Here is a 26,916-nt window from a genome sequence, read left to right as displayed (position 1 = left end):
GCGTTATCTGGAGTCCAATATCCTTCGCTGTGAAGTTGAAATTGGCTCTGAAATTGGGAAATTGTTTGTTGACAACCAGCGGTCCCTTCGTCGTGAAGTTGAACTTGCGTTGTCTGGAGTCCAATATCCTTCGTTGTGAAGTTGAAATTGGCTCTGAAATTGAGAAGTTGTTTGTTGACAACCACCGGTCCCTTCGTCGTGAAGTTGAACTTGTGTTATCTGGAGTCCAATATCCTTCGCTGTGAAGTTGAAATTGGCTCTGAATTTGGGAAGTTGTTTGTTGACAACCAGCCGTCCCTTCGTTGTGAAGTTGAACTTGTGTTGTCTCGAGTGGCATGATATCCTCCGTCGTGGAGTTAAAATCGCGGATAGCCACTTCGTTGTGAAGTTGAGCCTTGACTTGAATATCCTTCGTCGTGAAGTTGAAATCCAAGTATTGTATGTTGCGGGTGGACACGATTCCCTTCGCCGTGAAGTTGAAACCGTAGAGACCCCTTTATTGTGAAGTTTGGCTTCGAGCTAGATATCCTTCGTCGTGAAGTTGAAATCCACTCTTGAGCAAATTGTGTTGTTTCGAGAGAAACTTTCAATCTATCGAGTTGGTCGAAGTGTAGCTTCTTGCTGTTGATTTAAGCAACCAATATGAATCTTTAAAGGTCCTTTTGAATCGAGTATCCTTCGTCTTGAAGTTGAAACTTGACTCTAAAAGCTGCAAAAAATTATGTATGTGGAAAATGATAAATATGATGCTCTAAAATATATGCATAAGATGCATGTTACATGAATTGGTTATATTTTATCTCCTGAAAAAGGTTTGATAATTTGCATTAGGATGTTGAATCCCCAAATGATGCCCCAATATCCAAAAATGCCCCAATATTTGATGTTGATTCTCCAAAGATGCCCCAAATATTCCTCATTTCTTGCTTCAGCATTTATTCTGAGCATGAGTTTTGTATCTAAGAGTCACATGTCATTTACCAAGATCCACTCTAGAGAGATGTTTTGTTTGAAAAAATGTTTTTCTTTCTCTTTTAATATCAATTAAAAGAGTTTTGAAAAATGTTTGATCCAAAGTTTTGAAAATATTGTCACTTTCACGGTTTTACAATTGAGACGAATCATAAAACTAGAGTTCATCGGATAACAAAGAATTAATTATAATGTTAATCCTTCAATGAACTATAGCTATTTGACAAGTGCTAAGATCAAAGCTATTTTTGGGAAGTGGTTAAGTAAGGAAAGGATAAAAAAAATCTCAGGTTATTGTGTTTGGTCAAAGGTTTGGCATTTGATGTTCAAAGGTTTGGCATTTGATGCTCAAAGGTTTGATGGGGTAGCTTGCATGTTTCTCTGCTGGAAGTGTTCTCTGACTCCCAACCTTCGTTGTCACACTCGGATTGTGCGATGCCTTATCAAGGAATTTGTGTGATCGCCTCAGTTGCACAATTTTTATATTCGAGCAGCCTTTTCAGATTTTCAACTCGAATCCTCCTTTGGTTTCAAGATGTTATTCAGGATTTACATCTTGAACCCCCATTTGTTATTTTTCTCTACCATGCATTAATTACATTGATTTTTGCAAACAAAGATTAATCCTGATGGGCGGGATGAAATCTGAATATAGTCTCTTCTGTTTAGAAATCCATGTATGATTAGAAGGGACTTTTAAGGCACGTAATGGTTATGAAAGAAAATGATAAATATGCTCAAACAAGTGTTTCAGGGTGTTGAACCAAGGATCAATTCATTCTGATGCCTTCAATCATGTCTTTCTCAAAATGTCTCTTTCTTGATGCTCTATGATCTTCGAGTAAAGTGATTCAGTGATTCGGGAATGTTTGTGTTTGATCAATCTCATAGTTTGAAGCTTTATGTGCCATTTGTCTTTAAGGAATCTTTGCATGTGCTTTTTTGTCCCCTTTTCTTTTTGATTTTTGTTCTTTCATTTTTGTTTTCTTCTTTTTTTCTTCTTTACTTTTTTATTTTTGCCCTTTTTGTTCTGATTGAATCTTCGCACTTGGCATTTGGTTCACCTTTTGGTATCTCATCTGAATCAATGTCTTCACTCATGTGAGCATATTTCTTCCACCTTACTCCCTAGTGTAGAGGGTGATCCTTGGTTAGGGTTAAATCAGAAGAAAAATACTACAGGCTCAAAAGGGACACAAGGGATATATTTTTTCTCCTGTGTGAAGGGATAAAGAAAGAAAGCCGTTCATCATTTCATACATGTAAATCTTCACAGAAGAGGTATCCCCAGGGGGATAAATTTTCAATATTAATTCTATTCACATGAAAACAGTGTAATTAATGCATGATAGAATTATTTCGAATGAATTTTTCTTCTTTTTTCCCCAGATGTCTCAATGTTCAGGCTCCCCGCGAGATGCCCCAAGTTGGTTCTTTAGAAGAATGCTCATGTTAAAATGAACAACTCAATGCCTTGGGTTCTAATGGTAAGAAAGGTTATTTTTTAGTATAAAAAAGACAATGGTGTGATCTTATTGACTCAAAGAAAGGTATGAGTGTATCAAAAAGATAAAGGCAATGTTCAAGAATTTCAAAAGGAGGTAATGTCAAAATTTTATCTTTTGGTAATGACCACGAGTTATTTTGGGCAAAGAATCAAGGTATTTTATTCTGGGGTTTGAGACAGGGTAAGAAAGGTCTAATCTTTCCATATGTCAAAAATCTTTAATTCTTGAAGAATTAAAAGAATCATTAATTCATTTAATATTCGAAGAACTAAAGATTAAAATTTGTTCAATTGCTCCACCTTAGAAAGCAGCAAAATTCAATCATTTAAAAGATTAAGCAAACATGAAAGATCAAAGACGTGTTCAAACAAAACAATCCTCTAAGTGCAAATGGTATATGCCATGCCCACTTCTTCGGCAAGCGCCTTACAATTTTCAGAGGAATGTTTGGGGCTTCTTATGTGGTAACAGCTAATAGCTTCAACATCGTAGCCCTTAGGATATGGGGATTCTTTTCTTAGATTATCCTGGCAGGCTTTGTCCTACAATCAGCTGATCAGGCTCTCACTGTATTGTTTTCAATTTTTTTCTTTTGATGTTACAATCTTGCTTCCATGTGGTGTCATGTGGTTAAAACCACTTCATCGAATCCTCCATGAAGAAATTTCATGTTTATGAAAATGCTTAAAAATAAAATGTAGATGCATAACACAAAATGAAAAAAAATACATGAAATGTTCGAAGCATTGATCCAGAAAAGTGTCCATTATTATAAATAATCCTTATTTCGACAAAAATGTTTTATCTTGTAAGAGACATAAAAACAATCAAAGGTACATTCGAACTAAATTCTCTAGACCCCGAACAACTTCTAACAGGTTCACAAGTCTTCTGTTTTCATTACTCACTGGTTGTATGCCTTGTTGGCCCACTCCAGCTTCCCTTGCCAGGCCGTGTAGATGACGAGCTTCCTTCTGTACTTGATCTAGGAAAGCTCGGATGATTGCATCTCTGGCTTTCAACCTTTGTTGTGCTTGCTCCCAACGAAAACGCCATTGAAAAAACATCCGTCGAAGGGCACTATCTGAAGCTTGCTTGCTTGCTTCTTGAACCCATCTACAATAGCTTCTAACTCAGCTATTGTTTTGCCATCTCTCTCATGTTGTTTCTTCAGATCAGCCATCCGGATTCTCAAGCATTGGTTTTGATGCTGACTGCCTGCTAAGTGCCTCTGGGCAGTCTTCATCTGTTCCTTCCAAGCTCTCTCATTCAAATATTTAGAAGCCACTTTCAACTTGGAGTTATTCTTGACTTTATCTTGATACCCCTTTCTTAAGTCTTCGAGCTCTAAACGGACTCTTTTTTGTTCTCTTTCTAGTTTGTCTGCTCGATCTTTCTGAGAGTCGGTATCTAGATTCCACTGATAACGCTCAACCTCAAGTTCCTTTATCCTCTTCCCCATCCATTGTTCACAGCTTTAAACTCTGTTTTGGCTATCTCAAGTCCAGAAGGGACGGGCCTAAGATGTTCCTCCATGGTCCGGGTGTCCTCACAGTCTGGCACCGGAATATTGTCATTTTTCTCAATCTTCACCACTCCACATAGTCCGGAGCAAGCATGTTTCTGGCAGCTACCACATCCATCCGAAATACTTTCTTCTATAAATCGACTGCTTCCTTGATCATCTTCTTATAGTTGTCACCGTGATACTCAAACTCTAATTTAGCTAGTCCGCATGTTACTGGGACAAACTGACGTGCCCCATAATGTCTTAGTTCTAACAATGGAGCATACCCAACTGCATCCCAAAGTTCAGGTAAGGTCATAGTGTCAGAGTCCCCACATTGGAAAAGAACATCACTGAGGAACAACCAGGGGGACTTTCCAAGTAATATCTCGGTCTTGATAGATGAGTGAAGACTTTCATCCACTTCTCTTTTGAAGTTCCTTCATGCCATTTCATGGTGATGAACTCTCTCAAAGGTGAATACGTAGTGCTAAATCGGCGGTAGGCAACCCAATTAGTCTTCCAGAAATGGCTGTGAATCCAGACTTGAAGGAGCTGAACATCCAATGAATCTACCTCAGCCAGCTCTTCGACAATGGGTGAGAGACCGAAAGGTCTCGGCTAAGATGGTTGGTGCTAGGTTGACTCGTTTTGAAAGTTGCTCAAACAGTTCCACCACGGCTGATTCAATGCATCCCAAAATCTTTAGAAAGATGATCAAGCCATACAGACCTAGTGCAAAAAAGGTCTATAGTCTTCCATTCATCAGGGTGGTCATTCATTAGTTTCCTTATGTGGATCCACTGAATTCCTTGCCCGTTACCTTTGTTTCGGAGTCGGTCAGTCACCCACTTTTCATCAACTCCTGCAATCTTAGCCAGTATGTTCTTGAAAGGCTGACTCTTGATGTGTTTGATGTAGGCTCACTCCAGTTTAATGCTTTCACAGTGCAATAGTGTAGTATACTCCTCGATGGTAGTACCATGTCCTCTTGGTTAAAAGTGAAGCAACTGTATCCCAGGTTCCAGAATTGAACCAATGCTCTGATTAAGGCTCACCGATCTTAACATGAAGCAAAAGTGTAATGTCACCATACCGCTGACTGAACTTCTGTTTTCGATCATTCTTCCAACTGTCCCAGATGTCTCGAAGTTCTTGCACATTGTTCTGTTTTAGGCTGATAGAGGCATAGCTAACAAGCTCTGACACATAACTTCCTTGAAGACTGTCTCCATTTTCTTTTTGAGTCTTCTCGGACCATAGTCGTACCTCGGGGTTTTTAATCTCCTGTATTACAAACCTTTGTCCATTAATGTAGATTATTTATGGTTAACGAACACATTTTTTGGTGGATCAACACCTCTTTTGAATGATGCAGATGATGGAATAAAATAAAAGAGAGGAAAAAAATGAAAAGAGTTAGTAAGGTAAAGATAATAATCAAAGCAATCATGAAAATAAAAGTCCTACCCCATATGATATCTACCCCACATGCTTATTATTCCTACTCGGACATGATCTCTATCCCGCAAGTTGATTTTGAACAAGTCCTAACCGCATAAATTTCTAGTTCACATGTTTTGAACAGAAAGTAAAGCAGAAAATAATTTCGATATCTTAGGGTTTAAAATGAGGTTTTGGGGTGAGCCCTAACTCCTTGTAGTCTCCGGGTTTAGGTTCTAAAAAAATGTACTCGAGTTCTCCTTGCCGGTGCTCCCTTGGTCTTACCAGACCCTTAGTCCTAAACCCATCACAGGCTTGTGTCGACTAAGTTAAACTCGAGAGGAAACATTCCCTTATGCCCATACGGAGAATAAATTCACACGAAGGCATAAGGTATATGAATCCCGAAGGTTACTTGCTAGGCCCATACGATGTATAAATTCACACGAAGGCGTCGCTTTCACCCCCACTTAAAACGGGTTTGGAGCTCGGGTATAGAGCCTTTGGTTGAAAAATCTTTAAGGGTTGAAATCATTAAAAAAATGGTCAGTACAACTATTTACTCGAAAATATAATCAAAAGTAAGTAATAAGGATCGAAATGTTACCTTAAAATTTAAACTTACACTTTTCATTAAAAAGACAAATGGAAATTACCTTAGCCTGACTCACTTACCTGTGTCCACAGCGGAGTCACCAAGTTGTCGTAACCGTCTTTCGGTTGGGCCCCAGAATTGGGTTTCGACTTGAAAATTGTAGATTGAGAGTCGCCACCGATCATTTATTTAAAACAAATGGGTTGATCTGATACCCTATTTCTTACCTGATCTGCGTCTTTCCAAAGATGTGTCGGGCTCGGGAGTCGGTTACGGTCAAGGAAAGATTAGCACCCTTGAACCGCCCTTTTAGTACTACGTAATTTTCAGTTGTCTTTGATTAAGAAAATTGCAAGTTAAATTAAAAGGTAAAATTTGATCCGAATTACTTACCCTTAATGAGTTTACGGAAATACCCTTAAAAATTAAAATAAGAAGTTAAAAGAAAATAATAATAATAAAAGAAAGTAACAAAACTAAAGAGTAAACCAATGAAATAAATGAAATCAATAATAATAAACATAAAATAATTGGATGAAACAATTATAAAAAAATGAAATTGAATATAATAAAATAAATGAAGAAAAAAATATATATACAAAAAAGAATAAAAAAGGTAAAGTGTTTTTTAAAAAAAGAAAAATAATAATAAGAGCAATGAAACTAAAAACATAATAAAATAAATAAATAGTATAAATAAAATAAAATAATAAAATAAAATATATAAAAATATAAAAATGTATGTATAATATAATAAAATACTAAATAATAACAATAATAATAAATAAATGAAAAATAAATATACATATAATATTAACTAAAAAAATAGTAATCATAGAAATATAAAATAAAATAAAGTAAGAATATATATATATAAAATTAGGAAAATATAGTAAAAAATAGTAAATAAGTAAACATAGATAAAAAAATAATAATAATATAATATATATAATAATAGGAAAATAATATAATATAACGCAAAGAAAAATAAAAAAAATTTAATAAAAAAATAAATTAAATATAATTAAATATATATATATACATATAAATAATAAGGGTTAAATTAAAATAAAAAATGAATTAGGGGTCAAAATTAAAAGCCAATCGAAGAAAAAATGACAAAACACGCGGATCCACACGACCCGTTTATAAAAATCCGAATAGTTTTTCAAAAACACAAGCCTCGGGGACTAGATCTACAAAAATAGATCTCGAAAACACCCCCGTTCATCGGCCAAAAACACTTCTCTCAGTTTTCTTTCGAATCAAAACACAACAAGGGTAAGGAAAAATAACATGTGAAGGTATGAACTTTACCTTTCAAAATATAAATGCTTCGAAAAATGGCTACGAGTTGCTTGTAATTTTTTGCTTGGTATTTCGTATATCCTCTTCCGAATGTGTTACAATAGTGAGTTACAATGGCTATTTATAATGCTTGTGGGACGAAAAGGTGTGTTTACAACTAGCATTAGGAATATAAGGATATGTCGCCGTTTCTTTTTCATTGTATAGACCATTATCATCTAGCCCAAATTGCCTAGCGATAGACTCAGAGTTAATATGAATATATTGTCCTAAAAGGTAGGATCTAATTCCTATAGTCCCAAATTAAGTCTCATTTTGAATACAGACCGCATTAGAGTAGAAAATACAGACAAACTGATGATACACAATTGGTTTAAGGTGAAATAGTTTATCAAACTTCCAGGACTTGAGAGTCGGTAGGTATTGAAAGTTGATATCTGCCATGGCTTGAACAGAGGGAATACGTTCTTCTCGGATTTTGTAATATTGGAAGGAGTTCATATACCTATGGTAGAGTTCATCCCTACGACGCTCAAGCATATTAAAACAGGAACTTATAATGTTTTGGTCAATTGGTTTTAGATTTTGAGGTTGAGGAGGAATATGATTAGCGGGTCGGTTAGAACGACTCGAAGAGGACCTAGGGCGTTTTGGGTTTGACATGATTTAGGAAAAGGAATTAGAAATGTAACCTGCAATTTTGAAACACATGTATGCAAAATAATCAATCCCAAAACTCAATTGAGTCCGCAATAATTCAAGATTCTATAAACCGAATCCTAATGATTTTGAAAACTATTTGAAAATAATATTAGAAATATCATAATACATATAGTTTTCATTAAAACAATACAATTAAATCAAAACCAATAATTTTCGAAAATATCATTTTTTTATTTCAAAAATTCAAAGACAATGTTGAAAAATTGGTTGTTTTTGACGAAATTGATTGTAAAATCTAGTTTAGAATCATAATATAAAAAATGTTTGATATAATGTTCATCCTAGAACTAATCAAAACTAGTTCTAAGTTCAAAAATCAATAAAACAGAGGTTTTGAAATATTACCTTGAAAATTTCGGATTGAGAGGAATGTGATATTGTTTTGCATGATTTGATGATAAAAGTAGGATTGGGAGATGAAGAACGATTGAAATCCGTCAAAATTACGTTGATTTGAAGAGAAAGTATAGATTAGAGAGAGAGAGGGACGAACGATGCAATGTAGTGTTTTGAAGAGTTTTGAAGAAAATGAACAAAATCAGGGTTTTTATCCAAAAACCCGACGGATGCATTGATGCATGGCCTTGTGCAACGATGCATATTCAAGGAGTGCATCGGTGCACCTTCATGGTGTATCGATGCACATTCAAAGGGATGCATCGATGCACTGTTCAGTGTATCGATGCATTAAGCACAAAAATGTCAAAAATTCGTTTTAAACATTTAAAATGCTAAATTAATAAGCTCTAGTGGTATTTGGCAACTCATATATTGAAAATTAATCATATTAAATAAATCAATTTAATCCTTAAACTACATTTGAACATAAAATTAATTTTCACTAAGAATCATAAACTCCCCCTAACTAATAGCAAAGAATGCAATAAAAAATTATTATTATTATAAGCATTTTTCATTTAATTTTAAAAATGCTAAAATTAATTTAAACACTAAGTGAAGAAAGGTCAGTTAAACCTAATTCTCTTCTAAGTGTCCAAAATCTTTCTTTGTCTAAAGGTTTTGTAAAGATGTCCGCTAATTGGTGCAAAGTATCAACCAATTCTAGAACTACATCTTCCTTAGCGACATGGTCTCTAATGAAGTGATGTCTAATTTCAATATGCTTAGTTCTAGAGTGTTGGATGGGATTTTTAGTGAGACAAATATCACTAGTATTGTTACACTTGATAGGAATGGTATCTACTTTAATTCCATAATCAAAAAGTTGTTGTTTCATCCATAAAACTTGTGCACAACAACTACCAGCTGAAATGTATTCCGCTTCAGTGGTAGATAATGCAACACAATTTTGTTTCTTTGAAAACCAAGAAATCAGCATATTTCCAAGGAATTGGCAAGTACCGGAGGTGTTTTTCCTATCTAATTTGCATCCTCCATAATCCGTATTAGAGAAGGCATGTAAGCTAAAGTTAGAGTCTCTAGGATACCAAAGTCCTAAACTAGGAGTGTCCTTAAGGTATCTAAAGATTCTTTTAACAACTAGTAAATGTGATTTCTTAGGACATGATTGAAATCTAGCACATAACCAAACACTAAACATAATTTTCGGTCTACTTGCAGTTAGATAAAGCAAAGAGCAATCATTGACCTATATAATTTAACATCCACACATTTACCTCCTTCATCTATGTCAAGCTTTGTTGATGAGCTCATTGGAGTGTTATGTGGTTTCCCATTTTCCAGTCCAAACTTCTTGAGCATATCTTTGACGTACTTAGCTTGATTGATGAAGATGCCATCTTTTCTTTGCTTGATTTGGAGTCCCAAGAAAAATGAGATCTCCCCCATCATGCTCATCTCGAATTCACTTTGCATTAGCTTAGAAAATTCTTGGCAAAGAACATCATTAGTAGAACCAAATATTATATCATCAACATAAATTTGAACTACTAATAAATATTTACCTTTATGCTTTAAAAACAATGTAATGTCAACCTTTCCTTTTGAAAAACCTTTTTCGATTAAAAAATTTGACAATCTTTCATACCAAACTCTAGGAGTTTTTTTTAAACCATAAAGTGCTTTTGTCAATTTAAGAACATGATTTGGAAATTTTGAATCTTCAAAACCAGGAGGTTGTTCCACATACACTTCTTCTTTTATAAAACCATTTAAAAATGCACTTTTAACATCCATTTGATATAATTTAAATTCATGAAAACATGCAAATGCTAATAATATTCTAATTGCTTCCATCCTAGGTATGGGAGCGTATGTTTCATCATAGTCTATGCCCACTTCTTGAGTATACCCTTGAGCAACAAGTCTAGCCTTGTTTCTCACTATATTACCACTTTCATCATGCTTATTCCTAAATACCCATCTAGTACCTACAGTAGATTTATTACTAGGCCTTTCAACTAATGTCCATACTTTACTTCTCTCAAATTGATTTAACTCTTCTTGCATAGCCATAATCCAATGTTCATCTTTTAATGCTTCTTTAATATTCTTAGGCTCTATGCATGAAATAAATGCAACATAATTACAAATATTTCTAAGAGAAGATCGAGTAGTTACCCCTTTGGATGGATCACCTATAATTTCACCATCCTTGACATAGTTGTACTCTCTTAGATAATATACTTCCCTTTCTGCAATGGTTGGGTTCTCGAGAGGATCATGAGTTTCCTCATCTTTTGTTTCTTCTTTTGATGATGATTCTCCAATGTCATGTCTAACGTCATTTGCTTGCATAACCCTACATCATCATCAACATAAGAATCCTTCCTCGGAAGGGGATTATCATCGAAAACAACATGTATAGACTCTTCTACAACTAATGTTCTTTTATTAAATACTCGATAAGCTTTAGAATTTAAGGAATAACCCAGAAAAAATCCTTCATCACTTTTAGCATCAAATTTGCCAAGGTTTTCTTCACCGTTGTTTAAAATAAAACATTTACATCCAAAAGGATGAAAATAGCTAATGTTAGACTTTTATTTTTGAAACTTTCATGTAGAGTTTTCTTTAAAATTGGCCTAATCATTACTCGATTTACAACATAACAAGTGGTATTTGTGGCTTCCACCCAAAAATATTTTGGCAAATTATTTTCAAAAAGCATGGTTCTAGCCATTTCCTCTAAAGTTCGATTTTTCCTCTCAACAACTCCATTTTTTTGAGGAGTTATAGGTGCTGAAAAATTATGGCTAATACCATTAGAATTACAAAATTCAGTAAATCCAAGATTTTCAAATTCAGTTCCATGATCACTCCTAACACTAGTTATAGAGTAACCTTTTTCGTTTTAGGATTACTTTTGAAACGTGATGAATTTTTATAATGCTTCATCTTTAGTTTTCCACCCAAGCTAGTAGTTCTAGATGGCCTAAAAGATCTAAATGGATCAATTGTAATACTCTATTTCCTCTAAGTTCGATTTTTCCTCTCAACAACTCCATTTTTTGAGGAGTTTAGTGCTGAAAATATGGCTAATACCATTAGAATTACAAAATTCAGTAAATCCAAGATTTTCAAATTCAGTTCCATGATCCATCCCTAACACTAGTTATAGAGTAACCTTTTTCGTTTTGGATTACTTTTGAAAACGTGATGAATTTTTATAATGCTTCATCTTTAGTACTTAAGATAACCCAGTATATCTACAATAGTCATCTACCAATACAAAAGCATATTGTTTTCCACCCAAGCTAGTAGTTCTAGATGGCCTAAAAAGATCTAAATGGATCAATTGTAATACTCTACTAGTGGATACGTCATTAATGGATTTAAAAGAATTCGCTTTTGTTTTCCTTTAGCACAAGCATCAGATTTTATCATTATAAATTTTAATTTAGGCAACCCTCGAACTAATCTCCTTGAATTAGCCGTTGCAAAACACTCATACTAGCATGTCCTAGTCTCCTATGCCATAACCAACTATCATACTCATCTTTAGCAACTAGGCATAAATTAGTCATATCTATGGAATCTAAATGCACCATGTAATGTTTCCTATTCTATGACCAATAAGCATAATCCGATTAGATGCAATGTCAATGACCTTACAACCATTAATATCAAATATGACATTGAATCCTTTATCGCACAATTGACTAATACTTAATAGATTATGCTTTAATCCATTAACATATAAAGCATTCTTAATTTTTATGGAAGAGGTATTACCTATAATGCCTATACCTTCAATGTGACCTTTTGAGTTATCACCAAAAGTCACCTCTCCTCCATTTTTGGATTTGAACTCTATGAACCGGCTTTTTTCACCGGTCATGTGTCTTGAGCATCCACTATCAAGGTACCATGTGAATTTGTTTCCCATGCCTTGTAGCAATGCTCCTTTTCCTACAAACATATATTATTTTTTATTTTTGGTACCCAAATTATTTTGGGTCCATATTCATTAGTTTCCAAAATTCTAGTCCCCTTAGCTATCCATTTGTGTAGGATAACCTTATCTTTAGTAGTAATGAGTTCTTTAGGAACCCATATACTTCTAATGATTTTTCCATTAGAGGTTCTTTGGGGACCTCTATGATTGTAGTTTCTAAAACTTTTTCTAACAAAGTTGGTTTTTGAAGTTTTTCCTTTTTCAAAAAGTTTTGATCCTACTTTATAAAAATAAGCTTTAAGATCATCAATTTTCTTTTGATGATCATCATTGACTCTAGAAAGTAAATTTTGCAAATCAAAATTTTTCTTTTCAAACTCTTCTAGTTTGATTTGTAAATTTTTTATTTTACTTTCAAGATCATTGTTGGTCTTGGATATGAGATTATTTTCATTTTTCAATTTTAAAATATCATTTTTGTATTTTAAAAACAATTTCTCATAATCTAAAGCCAACCCATTATATTCCTCTAATAACTCATCATAAGATAAATCATCTAAATCAAATGAGTTATAGGTTACCTTAGAATCTTCCCCCAATACCATCAAGCACAAGTTTGCTACTTCTTGTTCCTCTTCATTGGAACCTTCTTCATCGCTCCATGTAGCCACGTGAGCCTTGTGCTTATTCTTTGATTGACCCTTTCTCTTCAATTATGGGCAATCATATTTGACATGCCCCGGTTTTTTGCATTCATAGCAAATGATCGGGTCTTTTTCTTTTGGTTCATTCTTGAAGCCTTCATTTCGTTTGAATTTTCTTCCTTGGTTTGGCCTCATCATTTTTTCAGAACTGTTTGGCAAACAATGCCATCTCCTCGTCATTTTCATCTTCATCCGAATCACTCTCATTTTTTGTTGATTTGATAGCAACTCCCACGTTCTTCTTCTTCTCCTTCTCCTTTGGTGTCTCGTCAATCTTATCGAGGTCCACCTCATCTTCAAGCATCATTTCATGAGTGAGGAGAGAACCGATTATCTCTTCAAGAGTTAAGGACTTTAGGTTCTTAACCTCGATGATTGTCGTATTCTTTGATTGCCACGATTTTGGAAGTGAGTAAACTAAATTCCTCACAAGCTTTTCGTTTGGAATGATCTCTCCATATGATTTGAGACCATTGACAATCGTTGAGAATCTATCTATCATAGCTTTGATATCTTCATTTGGTTTCATCCTGAAATTTTCATAGCTATGTGTTAAAAGACTAATTTTAGATTCTTTTACCTTGTTTGTGCCTTCATGAGTGACTTGTAGTTTATCCCATATTTCTTTAGCGGTTTTACAAGATGAAACTCTTCCGTATTCATCTGGTCCAAGAGCACAAAATATGATATGAATAGCTTTGGAGTTGAGCTGGAACATTATTGTCTCTCATTCACTCCACAATCTTTGATGAGTGAGAGGCTTGATATATCCGTCTTTTATAGCATTCCATGCTCCCATGTCACTTGCTTGAATTAAATACATCATCATATTCTTCCAATAGGCATAATTAGCTCCATTGAAGAAAGGAGGCTTGTTGACGGGCATCGAATCGAGACCGGAGTTGAAGTTTGAAGTGGAGGCCATTCATGACTTGATTATCGATGTAACTCTTCTCGAATCGACTCAAGAGGTGATTAAACCTTCAAATGAGTGAGGCTCCAATACCAATTGTTGATTTAATCGATCGATGGAATCGGTCAAGAGGGGGTGAATTGACAATTAAAATTTTGGTGGAAGCTTTTTGCAGAAAATTGAAAAACTTTGCACAACGATTTAGAGTGGTTCGACTTTCTTAACCAAAGTCTACGTCCACTAACTTAGCTATCCAAACTAAGGATTTTCCAACAAATTCACTAATTTTTTCTTTCTTTTGAGGCCAAAGAGATAACCTTACAACTCCCTCAAGAATATACCTCAATTCTTGAGAACACTCTTTCTCAAAGAGAAGATTACAAATTTACAAACTTAATGAAAAACCTCACAAGACAAATGTGTTTGCACAATTCTAGAACAAAGAAAAGAACACTCAAGAATAAATACAATTGAGTACAAGTAGTGTTCTTGAAAGCAAAATGAATATTGAATGAAAAATAGGCTTGAAATGCTCAAACTTGAGGTTTGATGCTTTCTCTTTGATTCTCTCTTAATTCTTGATTCTTGTTGTTTCTTGTTTTTTATCAATGGCTTCTAAGTTTGTTTAAATACTCCTTCAATTGATTCTGAACGTTGGGGATGATTAGTTGAGTCAATAGAGTCGTGTAAGTGTGAAAACAATTAATAAAATAATTGGGAGCGCGTCTTATGCATCGATGCATAAGGCTAGTGCATCGGTACACTATGTGTAAAATTCAAATATTTCGACCGTTGGACCCTTAGTACATTGGTGCACTAAGAGTGCATCGATGCATAAAGTGCATTCGATGTTTCAAACAAGCCTAAGTGCATCGCTGCATGGTATGTGCATCGATGCATATAATGCATTCGATGTTCAATTTATTCAATGGTTATGATACGTTTATGTCCGTAGGCCATATGTTCCAAGGAAGCCAGTTAGCTAAGGAACCATTTGTTGAGAATGCATTGGAAGATTTAGGCATTGATGTGATATTGGATGATGAGGCTAAATAAGGAAGAGCAATATTACACCATCAGGCTTCGTGCTAAACAATTGGACTGCAGAAGAGTTACCATAAGTTTACAAAACTTTTTCAGAGTAATGCATAAAACATTTTCTTGTTGTCTAAACCTAGGGCAATAGGTGATCTTTTGTAAAGGGTTAATCTACTTGTTTTAAATCTTCAATGAAAGATGCATTCCCATTAATTCACAAAGTAGCAAACATTCTCCCGTGCATTTTTTCACTCTTTATTATTTATGTATATATTATTTCATTCTATTTTGATATGGGATATATTCTTCTGTATGTGTATATGTATATATATCTTCTCATTCATTATTATTTCAGGACCTCTGATATCAATAGTATGAATGATGATGATACTGACCAGAAGATTGATTTCGAGCTACCCATATATCAAGGGGAAATTGAGGGTTATGATATTAATGAGGAATGTTACTTACCTTCTGAACTGTTAAAAATGGTGGAAATGGAAGATAAATAGATTGTGACTCATGAAGAGTCCACTGAAATTTTGAATATGGGATTAGATGAAAATAAGAAAGAAGTAAAGTTTGGCACCACCCTATCTGCCGGAGGACGACAGAGTTTGATTGAACTGCTTCGAGAGTACAAAGACGTGTTTTCTTGGTCATATGAGGACATTCTAGGTTTAGATACTGAATTTGTGATACACAAATTATCGATAAAGCCAGAATATAAACTTGTGCAACTAAAGCTTAGAACGATGAGACCCAATATGCTATTGAAAATTAAATAAGAAGTAAAGAAGCAATTCGATGATGGATTCCTTAAAGTAGCCAAGTATCTTGTGTGGGTGGAAAATATCATCCCAGTACCAAAGAAGGATGTGAAAGTTCATATGTGTGTTGACTATAGAGATCTTAATAGGGCGAACCTGAAAGATAATTTTCCTTTGCCACACATAGACATACTAGTGGACAATACTGCTGTAAATTCCCTATCTTCGTTCATGGATGGGTTCTCTGGTTACAATCAAATAAAGATACATCCTGAAGATATGGAAAATAGTAAGTTTTTCAATATGTGGGGAACATTTTGCTACAAGGTGATGTTGTTTGGGCTAAAGAATATAGGGGTAACATACCAGAAAGACATGGTAATATTGTTTGATGACATGATGGATAAAGAAATATAAATTTATGTCGATGATATGAATGTTAAGGCCAATACAGAGGAGGAACACGTAGAGAATTTGAGGAAACTCTTCCAAATATTGAGAAAATGCCAGCTAAAACTCAATCCAAGCAAATGTACATTCGAGGTGATGTTTGGGAAACTTTTGGGGTTTATAGTGAACAAAAAAGGATTGAAGTAGATCCAGATAAACTCAAAGCTATTCAGGATTTACCACCCCCATAAACACAATAAGAAGTTCAAGGATTCTTGGGAGATTAAACTACATTGCTCGATTTATTTCATAAATTAATCAAGAAGTATGATCCAATATTTTTCCTTCTCTGTAAAAATAACCCAGGGGTATGGGGTGATGATTGTCAAGAAGCATTTGAAGCAATAAAGTGATATTTGTCAAATGATTCAGTCTTAATGCCACCTATCTCAGGCAAACCATTAATTCTTTGTCTGACAATCTTTGATAATTCAATGGGGTGTGTATTAGGGCAGCATGACCAAACTAAGGAAAAAAAGAGAGCAATTTACTACCTCAACAAAAAGTTTGTTGATTGCGAGGCAAGGTACTCACTGATCAAAAAGTTGTGTTGTGCATTAGTTTGGACTACTCGAAGGCTTAGGCAGTATATGTTGTATTACTCTAATTGGTTTATCTCTAGACTTGACCCTTTGAAATATTTAATGAGTGTACCTACTTTATCTAGAAGATTGGCTCGTTGCCAAATTTTATTGTCTGAGTTTGACATACAATATGTGAGCCAAAAAGCAATTAAATGAAGTACTATAGCAAATTTCATTGCAAATAAGGCTTCTGAAGAGTATGAAATGTTGAACCTCGATTTCTCAAACAAAGATGTGATGGCTATTTCAGTTGAAGGGGCATTTACTTCTACCAATGAACATTGGAAGTTGAACTTTGATGGTGCTTCGAATGCCTTGGGGAAATTTTGGTCTCACATGGTGGAGAACACTATTCTTTCACTAGTCGATTGAATTTTGATTGCACAAACAACATGGGTGAGTATGAATCATGTATTTTGGGTCTCAGAGCTTCTATTGAGTGTAAAGTAAAACACTCAAAGTGTATGGGAATTCAGCTCTGGTAATTTATCAACTTAGAGGTGAATGGGAAACAAAATATCCCAAGTTGGTGGAATATCGTAAGTTGGTCTTGGAGCTTATCAAAAAGTTTGAAGAAGTCATATTCCATTACCTCCCGAGAGAAGAGAATTAAATGGCGGATGCTCTAGCCACTTTGGTAGAAACCTTTAAAGAAAATAAGCATTCAAATATGATGCCCATTGAGATGTCTTATGAGTATCCAGCCTATTACTATAGCATAGAAGAGGAAGATGATGGAAATCCTTAGTATTATTATCTCCTGCAATACATCAGATGTCAAAGTTATCATTAACAGGTAACTGAGAATGATAAAAAAACTATTAGAAGGATGGCTGTAGAGTATGTGCTTGATGACAAGATCTTGTAACAGAAAAGTCATGATCAAGTTTTGTTGAGATGTGTGGATGCCAAAGAAGCCAAAACAATCACTGAAGAAGTGCATGAGGGAGTATGTGGTACACATGCTAATGAACATGCAATGACTAGATAAATAATGAGATTTGGATATTATTGGTCAACCATGGAAACCGATTGCATCAATTAAGACAGAAAATGTCACAAGTGCCAGATTTATGGAGATAAAATCCATACCCATCCTCATATATTATACGTGATAATTGCTCTGTGGCCATTCTATATGTAGGGCATGGGTTTCATTGGACAAAATTTTCCCAAGGCTTCAAATGGGAGTCATTTCATCTTGGTGGCAATAGACTACTTCACCAAATGTGTAGAAGTGGCTTCCTATACAAATGTCACTCATTTAACAGTCTGCAAGTTCTTAAAGAAATAGATTATTTTTCGATATGGGTTACCATAAAGAATTGTCACTGACAATGCCTTGAAATAAAACAATAAGATGATGGAATCAGTATGTAAGCAGTTCAAGATAAAATATCATAATTCCACTTCTTATCACTCGAAGATAAATGGGGCAGTAGAGGTAGCCAATAGGAACATCAAGAGGATTATAGAGAAAATGACTGGACTTATAAAGGCTGGCATGAGAAGTTATCATTTGCTCTGTTTGCCTATCGAACTTCGATAAGAACATCAATTGGGGCAACTCCATTTTCTTTAGCATATGGGATGGAAACTATGTTACCCATCAGGTAAAAATTCCATCGCTTTGAGTTCCATCAGAAGTTAAATTAGATGAAGAAGAATGGGTACAAGCTAGGTATGACCAACTGGATCTGATTGATGAGAAAATATTAAAAGCTATCTGTCATGGAAAGATGTACCAGAAATGTATGATGAGGGCACACGATAAGAAGGTTTACCCATGAGAGTATTAGGAAAGAGATCTAGTACTTAAAAAGATACTGCCAATTAAAAAAGACTTTAGAGTTAAATAGATGCAAAATTGGAAGATACATTATATTGTGAAGAAGGTCTTTTCCAGAGGAACTTTGATCCTCATAGAGATGGATAGACCAGAGTTACCTAACCCTGTGAATTTTGACACTATCAATAAATACTTCGCTTGAAGAAAAAAATGAAGAAAATAGAAAAACAAAAATGAAAAATAAATAAAATGGGGTTAGGATGAAAATCAGTAAAGGGCGTCTTGAAACCAAATGAGGTCTCAAGTTGAAAACCCGCAAAGGGCAGCTTGAGAATCATTCAAATTCAGGATTCATGCATGGTGGAGGTTCTGAATTAATTTTGAGGATTTGAGAAGTGACATCAAATAGTGACCAGGGTTAGGACTAGAGATTGAAAAAGGCTTGAATAACCATAAAAGAAATAAAGAGCACATAAGATGCAAATACATGTTTACAGCATCCAACAATCAGGGAATTTGGTAGTACAGGGGGAACTTCACACCCTTGTGCATTGTCACAATTCTCATGATCCCTTTAACAAAAGCTACACTTTAGTCATTTTGCAGCGTGCCAGTTCAAAAGCATTCATACTATTAATATCTAGAGCTGCCTACTTCATTTTTTTTTAATTTTTCAGTTAAAAGTTTGGCATGTATTTACCCAAAAAATTCTTTACGTTTATAATTAAAAAGCAGTCTTTTTCTTGTTAAAACCATGTTGCAAGCATCCTAATTTGAAGATAAAAACATGTAGATTAACTTGGAAAACATGAGATCAGTGTGTATTATTGTACCAAAATTTTTAGAAAAGTGCAAGTGTTCTAAAGCTAACAAGGGTTTTAGCATGAGGTTTACATGATAATGGGCTACAAAAAAATAAAACCTTGGGCTACATTTAAAAGCTCAGCAAGTTTGGATAATCCAAGATGTTTGTTAATTATCAAGTAGCTAGTCATGAATAATGTATGGGTTCAGGAATAAAGAGAATCAAAGTCATGTATAACCAAAGAGTGTCTGATCAAGATTGTTAGTTCGGGTGAACTACTGGGGATTTTTGGGCCCGAGGTTTGACTGAATTACAACGTGGTCACCAAAAGAGAGTTCTTATTTGAAAAAGAAAATACCCTAAAATTGCATCATTGCACACATTTTAGACATACATAGGATCATGGCATTCATAAAATGCATGATGATGATAAATGTAATTAAGTACTTACAGGTTTTCCAAAGGGAAAGTTTGAAGTTGTCGAGACCCAATATAAAGTATCCAACTCAAAGTCCCAAAAAGGGAAAGGTTCAACTGACACTCTAGTCGAGGCAGATTCCCATATTTGGTGGCTGCGAGATAAGCTTCAAAGAAAAATCATTTTCCAAAGATTATCTTGAATTCCAAAACTTTCAGGTATGATGTTTTCAAATTCTCAAACATATTCTAATAAGTGGTAATGCTTAATTTTCAGATTTGATATTCTTGAAAACAAGAGAAGTAAATCGAAATCGATCCAATCTTCTCTAGAGAACAGTGGAATGAATCAACATTTCCAGATCTGATCTACCCTGAAGAAACAGCAGAACAAATCCCCTATTTCCAAATTTGATCTTCCATGAAGAAGCAATGGAACAAGTCTTCCTCGATTCAATATTCCCTAAAGAATAGTGGAATGAATCAACATTTCCAAATCTGATATACCCTAAAGAAACAGCGGAACAAATCCCTTATTTTTTTCATATTTGATCTTTCCTAAGAACAGTGGAACAATTCTGTCTCGATTCAATATTCCCTGAAGAACAGTGAAATGAATCAACGTTTCCATATCTAATCTACCCAGAAGAAGCAGTGGAGTAGATCTCTTTTTCAGATTCTATCTTCAAAAATCTCTCTTGAGATGTTCATTTCCAGTCTTATTTGAGATAATATCATATTTCCAAGTACATATTTGATCGGAAAAAATATCTTTGTCTCTTCGTCTTTGCCCTATTCTTGTTAACACAATAATGGGCAAAGAGGGGCAGTTGTTGACACTCGTTTTCACACGGGGATCTTGTTAATTTTATTATTATTAATTATTATTATTATTATTATTATTATTATTACTATCATTATTATTTATTATTTATATTAATTTTTATTTTTATATCTGTGGCAGGACAAATTACAAACCCAAATTGGGCCCCAAATACAACCAGCCTAAGTGACCCAGTGGGCCTAAATAGTAGGTCCAGGCCCACTAAGATTAAGGTTTGTTGAAACCCTAGCCTCTCACGCCGCCGTCGCTTCCATTTCCTATCCAAGAAGCACACCGCGCTGATCTTCGGAGCCATCAAGCCGAGCAGGGTCAGATTTTGACGAAATCCAAGGCGTTTAATGTCTTACCATCTGTGGTCTACCCCAAACAAAGAGATTGATGCTCCAACACTCCATTCCACACCAACTTAGCAAGCAACTACAAGTTCAAGGCAATGTCATAATTCAAATTTTTTCAAAAAAAATGTAAATCGAGGTTATAAAACCCCGATTTTGAGTTGTAAAATATTTTTTTCCTTTGATTTTCGGAAGCAATAAAAGAGCAAAAAATTTAAGGTAAACCTTCTTTTTTTCTTTTTTTTATTTTGAAATATATATATATATATAAACAATAAAAAAAGAGGAGGAAACCGAGTAATTAACTGAGAGAGTAGTCGCCCGGTGATTATTTGTCGTCGAGATGGTCGGAGATAAGGGAAACCAAAGTGTCGAAGCCTTTTTGTTGGTGTTTAGAAATGATTTTTGGTGAGTTTTAGCCCCTGATCAGGGTCTAAGGTAGTAGATATGGAATTTTAAGGTTTTTGGGTCAGTTTAGGAGTTCTGATCGTCGTGTACGGCAGTCGAAGTAGTGGTGTGAGGTGGTCGGCAATGGCTGGTCGAAGGAAAGAATAGATGGAAAAGATTTAATTTTTTTTAAGTTTTAGATGAAAATGAAAAAATGAGAAAAGTGAGTTTTATAGGAGAAGTTTAGGGGAAAATCATGCATAGGTCCCTCATAGTTTAGCACGTTTTTTCATGTTGGTCACCTTCGAGGACCTAGGTTGTTATTTACCTGTTTTCAGGCATGTTATGTATTTTTTGGATATTTTCTATTTAGTCTCTTAGGGTGCGTTTGGTTCACGGAATGTAAGATTACCAGTGGGAATGTAAGATTACCAGTGGGAATAAAAGATTACCAGGTAATAGGATTACTGGGAATGTTGTATTTTGTGTTTGGTTGGTTTAGCATAAATGTAAGATTACCGTGTTTGGTTAAAGGAATAAAAGATTATTGGAATGTATTTGACCAAATTGTCCTTATTATATATTTGCATAATATTACAAATTGTAAAATATTTATATTTCTTTAAAAAAAATTAATTCATAAATTTATATAATTTTTTTACAAAATTAAAAATATAAAAAGAATGAAGGGTAAATTTTTTTCAACCCCTGAACTTCATATAAAATTTTAATTATAGACTTTTTTTTGTAAATCTAAATAACTTAAGGATAAATTTGTAATTTAACCTTCGTAGAATTTTTATCAATAGAAAAAAATATTTGAAAAAAATAAAAATTTAAGTCCAAAACGCCGGTAATGTAACAATACGGGAATTGAGTAATTCCCGGTAATACCCCAAAAAATCTATTATTGGTAATAAAACATTACCGGAATGAGATTCCCGACCAACCAAACATGGGAATGCGGGATTCCCATCCCATGGGAATCCCACAATCCTTGAACCAAACACCCCCTTATAGTTTAGCATTTTTTGCATATTGGTCACCTACGAGGACCTTAGTTGTTATTTACCCATTTTTATGCATGTTATGTTTTTGTTTTGGAATATTCACTGTTTAGTCCCCTTATTTAGGTGTGTTTTTACATTTTGGTCATGTGTAGTGATTATTTAATTTTATTTTAATATTTTTGGACTGATTTAGTAATTTACCCATTTTTCTTTAATAGTATGTTTTAGGCTTTGAAAATGAATAATTATTAAATAGTCCCTGTAGTTTCAATATGTTTTATATTTTGGTCTCTGGTCTGTTTTTTTTTTAATTTAGTTTAACCATGTCATTTAATTTTATTTTAATTCGATCCCCGTATCTTTCTTATTTTTATTCATTAAAATTTTGGCACTTAATGTTGAATATGTCCATTTTGGTCACTTTTGCACTTTATTTTATTTTAATTTTTGACATGATGATTTATTTGTTTACATTCTAGTGATTTTTGCAGTTTGTTTTATTTTAATTTTGCATGTTGCTTTTATGTTATTTTATTTTAGTCACTAATTAGTTATGTTATTTCTATTTTTAAATTAATTTGCATGGTACCCTCATAAGAATTTCTTGACTCGAATCAAAATAATTTGACTAAGTGTAATATTCGTTCATTTTAAGATTGTCGTAAAGTGACTATCTTAACTTATAAGAAAGTTAATTTCAATGTTTTAAAATGAAAGTTTATCCCATTAAGTGAAATGAATTAAATGATTCCATTTTAAAATTTGGGGATTGAGAAAAAGATCATGTTCTTTTAATTAAGTTCACCGAGAAAAGGTTGTTAGATCGAATCTAAGGTCTCGTCTCGATGTATTTAAATAATCGAACATTCTTATTCTCATTAAAGGTTGGTAAATTAAATAATTAATTGTACTTCCTTGATGTATGTTTTTAATTTTTTATTTCTGGCATGTATTTTCAATGGGATTTCAAAATAAATAATATTCGAATTAATATTAAATTTTAGGATGAAATATTAATATCTCTTTATTTCGATTGGAGTAATAAATGACTGCTTTAAGGCATGAGAGGTCATTTATTATCGATTGGAAATATTTAGACATTATCGTTTTCCCTCTTGAAATTCAAAGAATGTATTTTTTTTAAAAGGTCTTAGAGTTATTTTGTTTTATTGTATTGTTATTTATACGCTTAATTTTTTAGTTAATAATGAGCTTAACTATAGAATTGCAATATTTCTTTATTTTAGTTGGAGTAAGAATCGACTGTTTTAAGGCATGAGAGGTCGATTCTTCTAGATAGGAAACAATTAAATATTATTATTTTTTGTTCTAAAAGTCAAATAATATTATTTGTACGGTATCTTAAACTAAATTAAACTCGAACTCATAAATTTCATTGCAAAGACAACTAATTAATCGACTAGGTACCGATTTAGGGAACTGTGGGGGTGCTAATCCTTCTCCGCACGTAATCGACTCCTGAACTCAAATTTTGGTAACACATACAGTAAATTTGTTGTTTTAATTAAAATTAATATTTTTCTTAAAATAACAAATGCATTTTTGGGTGCCCAATCACACTCTAATCAAAGATTGGTGGTAACTCCTTGAATCAAGTTTTATTGATAATAGGTCATTAAATTATTTGAGACATGATCTTTTAAAAATCACTTCTTTTAAAATTTAAATTATGTTATTTTAGAAATAAAAAAAAATCGTTTCGAAAATATCAATTGTTGAATTTAAGTGCATGTGCATAAAGCTATCCAAAAATGTTATGCATTTGAAAATTTGATATCAATTGTTAGAGAGATATCAATTGTTAGAGAGATATCATTTGCACTAAATTACATGCATAAACATTTAAATTTAGGTCAAAAGTTAAAATTTGTAAAAACAAAACATTAAAACCAATTTTGACCAAAATTGTTTATATGATGAACTAAAAATTATGAAAGATCATTAATACTTTAAAATGTCCATCGTAATACACTTTTCAACATACATGAGATTAAAAACATAAAATTATTTAAAATCAAAACTCATGCATGCTTAAACTGGATGAGCAACCAATTATGCAAGATAATTAAAATAAGCTTAGGTGTTACCCATTTCTTTTCAAGTGTGACTAGAGCATTTGAATATCTTCACTTTCATCACCATTGCTCCCACACACCTACAAGAGACATTTATTTGGATTTTTGGTATCCAAATTGCTTTGGATCCTTGAACGTTAGTGCCAATGTCTCTAGTTTCATTAGGAACCCATACTTGTCTAATTTTAAAAGATTTTCTTTTCTTTATAGGACAAGTATATACATTGTGACCATGAAAATGGAAATGTGAGCATTTTGCCATTTTTAAACATAATGATTGTTTCTAGAAATTAATTATTTTTCTTTTGTTAAGCTTTCAAGCTTAACTTTCAAATCAAAATTTTCTTTTGTTTCTAAATCATTGATTTTGACTTTTGAAAGCTCTAAATAATTTTTCAAAGTTTCATTTTATTTTTCAAAATCAATTTTTTCTTTCAAAATCACATCATTTTCAATTTTAAATTTTGAAATTAATTTATTATATTTGGAATTCATGGTCTCAATTTCTAAATACAACTCATCCTAGGCAACTTGTAACTCGTTAAAAAATAAGAATTTGATTCACTAGAGCTAGAAGATACCATTGAATCTTCTTCGATGGCCATGAGGCATAGGTTGGTTACTTTATCTTCATCATTGAAGTCATCTTCATCACTCCAAGCCATCAAAAATGTCTTCTTCTTACTTGATCCCTTCTTATTTAGGAGGGGATAATCATACGTGACATGCCCCGTTCTTTGACATTCGAAACACACCGGGGGACCCTTCTTTTTCCTTGATTCATGCTTCACTTCCTTAGAAGTCATGAATCTCTTGAATATTTTGAAGAGCTTGGCCATCTCTTCTTCTTCATATTCATTATCCACCTCTTCACTTGAGTCTTGATCACTCTCATTGGTGGAATGAAGCTCTAATACCAATTATTGGGGATTATCGATAAACTCAATTGAACAACCGAATAATTAACAAGAGGGGTGAATTGGCTTTTTGAGTTTAGGGAGTAAGGAGTAAAAAAAGGATAGGAAAATTTGCCCAAGAATTTATAGTGGTTCAAATTCTCAACCAAGTCTACATCCACTACCTTCGCTACTCACTGAGGATTTTCTAATAGATTCACTAATTTGTTCTTTCTTTTTACAGGATCAAGAGATAACCTTTACACTCCCTAGCTGTTCAAAGGCTTAGCTAGAACATATCCCTTTTTCAAAGGGTTAAAGAAGTAAAAAAGAAAAATCTCTTAAAAGGAAGGTGTTTACAAAGAGTTAAGCTCAAAATAATAAAACCTAAAGATATTCAATTAAGCTCAAAACACAAATATTTACAAGAGAAAGAAAAATAAAGATTGAAAAACTTTTCTCTTGTGTATGAATGTTTGGATAGGTGTTGGTAACCTTCTTCAAGTGTCCTCAACATGTTTTTATATGCTGGAATGAGTTTGTGGTCGTTTCTAGTTGTTGGGATGATTTGGAGCCGTTAAGGATTATTTTTCTGCAAAATAAAACTGCATAGGACAGGGAGTATCGGTTCCTTTAATGAGTATCGATACTACCTTTGTAATATTTAAATAAACTAGTCGTTATTATCCTTTGGTCCTGACCAGTAACGATAATATGCTTCATGGTATCGATACTATTGTGTAAAGTGTTATTGGTACCCCTTTGAGTATCGGTACCTATTTTGTATCGTGAAATTTGAGTTATTTGGAAAACATCTGGTAGTATCGATACTACCTAGAGAGTATCGCTACTTTTCTTACATTTGGTATCGGTACTACATGAACAATATCGGTATTGTTCATGTAGTATTGTTCATGTAGTACCGATACTATAAGAACAATATTAGTACTTCGTACCCATAAAAACGTTCTTTGCTCTAATTCTAGTTTAATGAACTTTGAATTATTTTTGAAAACTTTGAAAAGATTCAATCAAATCCAAAAACATTTTGCCTTAATTTGTTATATCAAAATATTATAAAACATAGTTCAACAATTAAGCTCATTAAACTTTTGTTCGACTCGTGCTCGTTAAAAAAACTTGTTGCTCGACTCATTGCTCCTTAAGTTCGATGCTCGTTAAGCTCACCAAAATTTTTAACTTATTTTCTTAAATATAGGTAAAATCTACTAATACTATATATAGCTTAATATAAACATAAATTAATAAATTTAACCAAAAATATTATCAAAAGGTTGTATGAAACAATTTCAAAGTCTAAACTCCAAAGTAACAATCCACAAATACATTTTGATTTTTTAGTGTATTAAAATACTAATTAATAATTTAGTATTTTTTTATTATTTATTAGAAAATTGATAGAATAGTAATTTATCATCTTTTCTATTATCTATTAGTAAATTAATATTTTTTAATGAAATAATGTTTTAAGATAACTACTGAA

Source organism: Hibiscus syriacus, unplaced genomic scaffold (assembly GCF_006381635.1).
Source record: "Hibiscus syriacus cultivar Baekdansim isolate YM2019G1 unplaced genomic scaffold, ASM638163v2 tig00009023_pilon, whole genome shotgun sequence".
Taxonomy (NCBI): domain Eukaryota; kingdom Viridiplantae; phylum Streptophyta; class Magnoliopsida; order Malvales; family Malvaceae; genus Hibiscus; species Hibiscus syriacus.
This window is presented reverse-complemented; position numbering follows the sequence as displayed.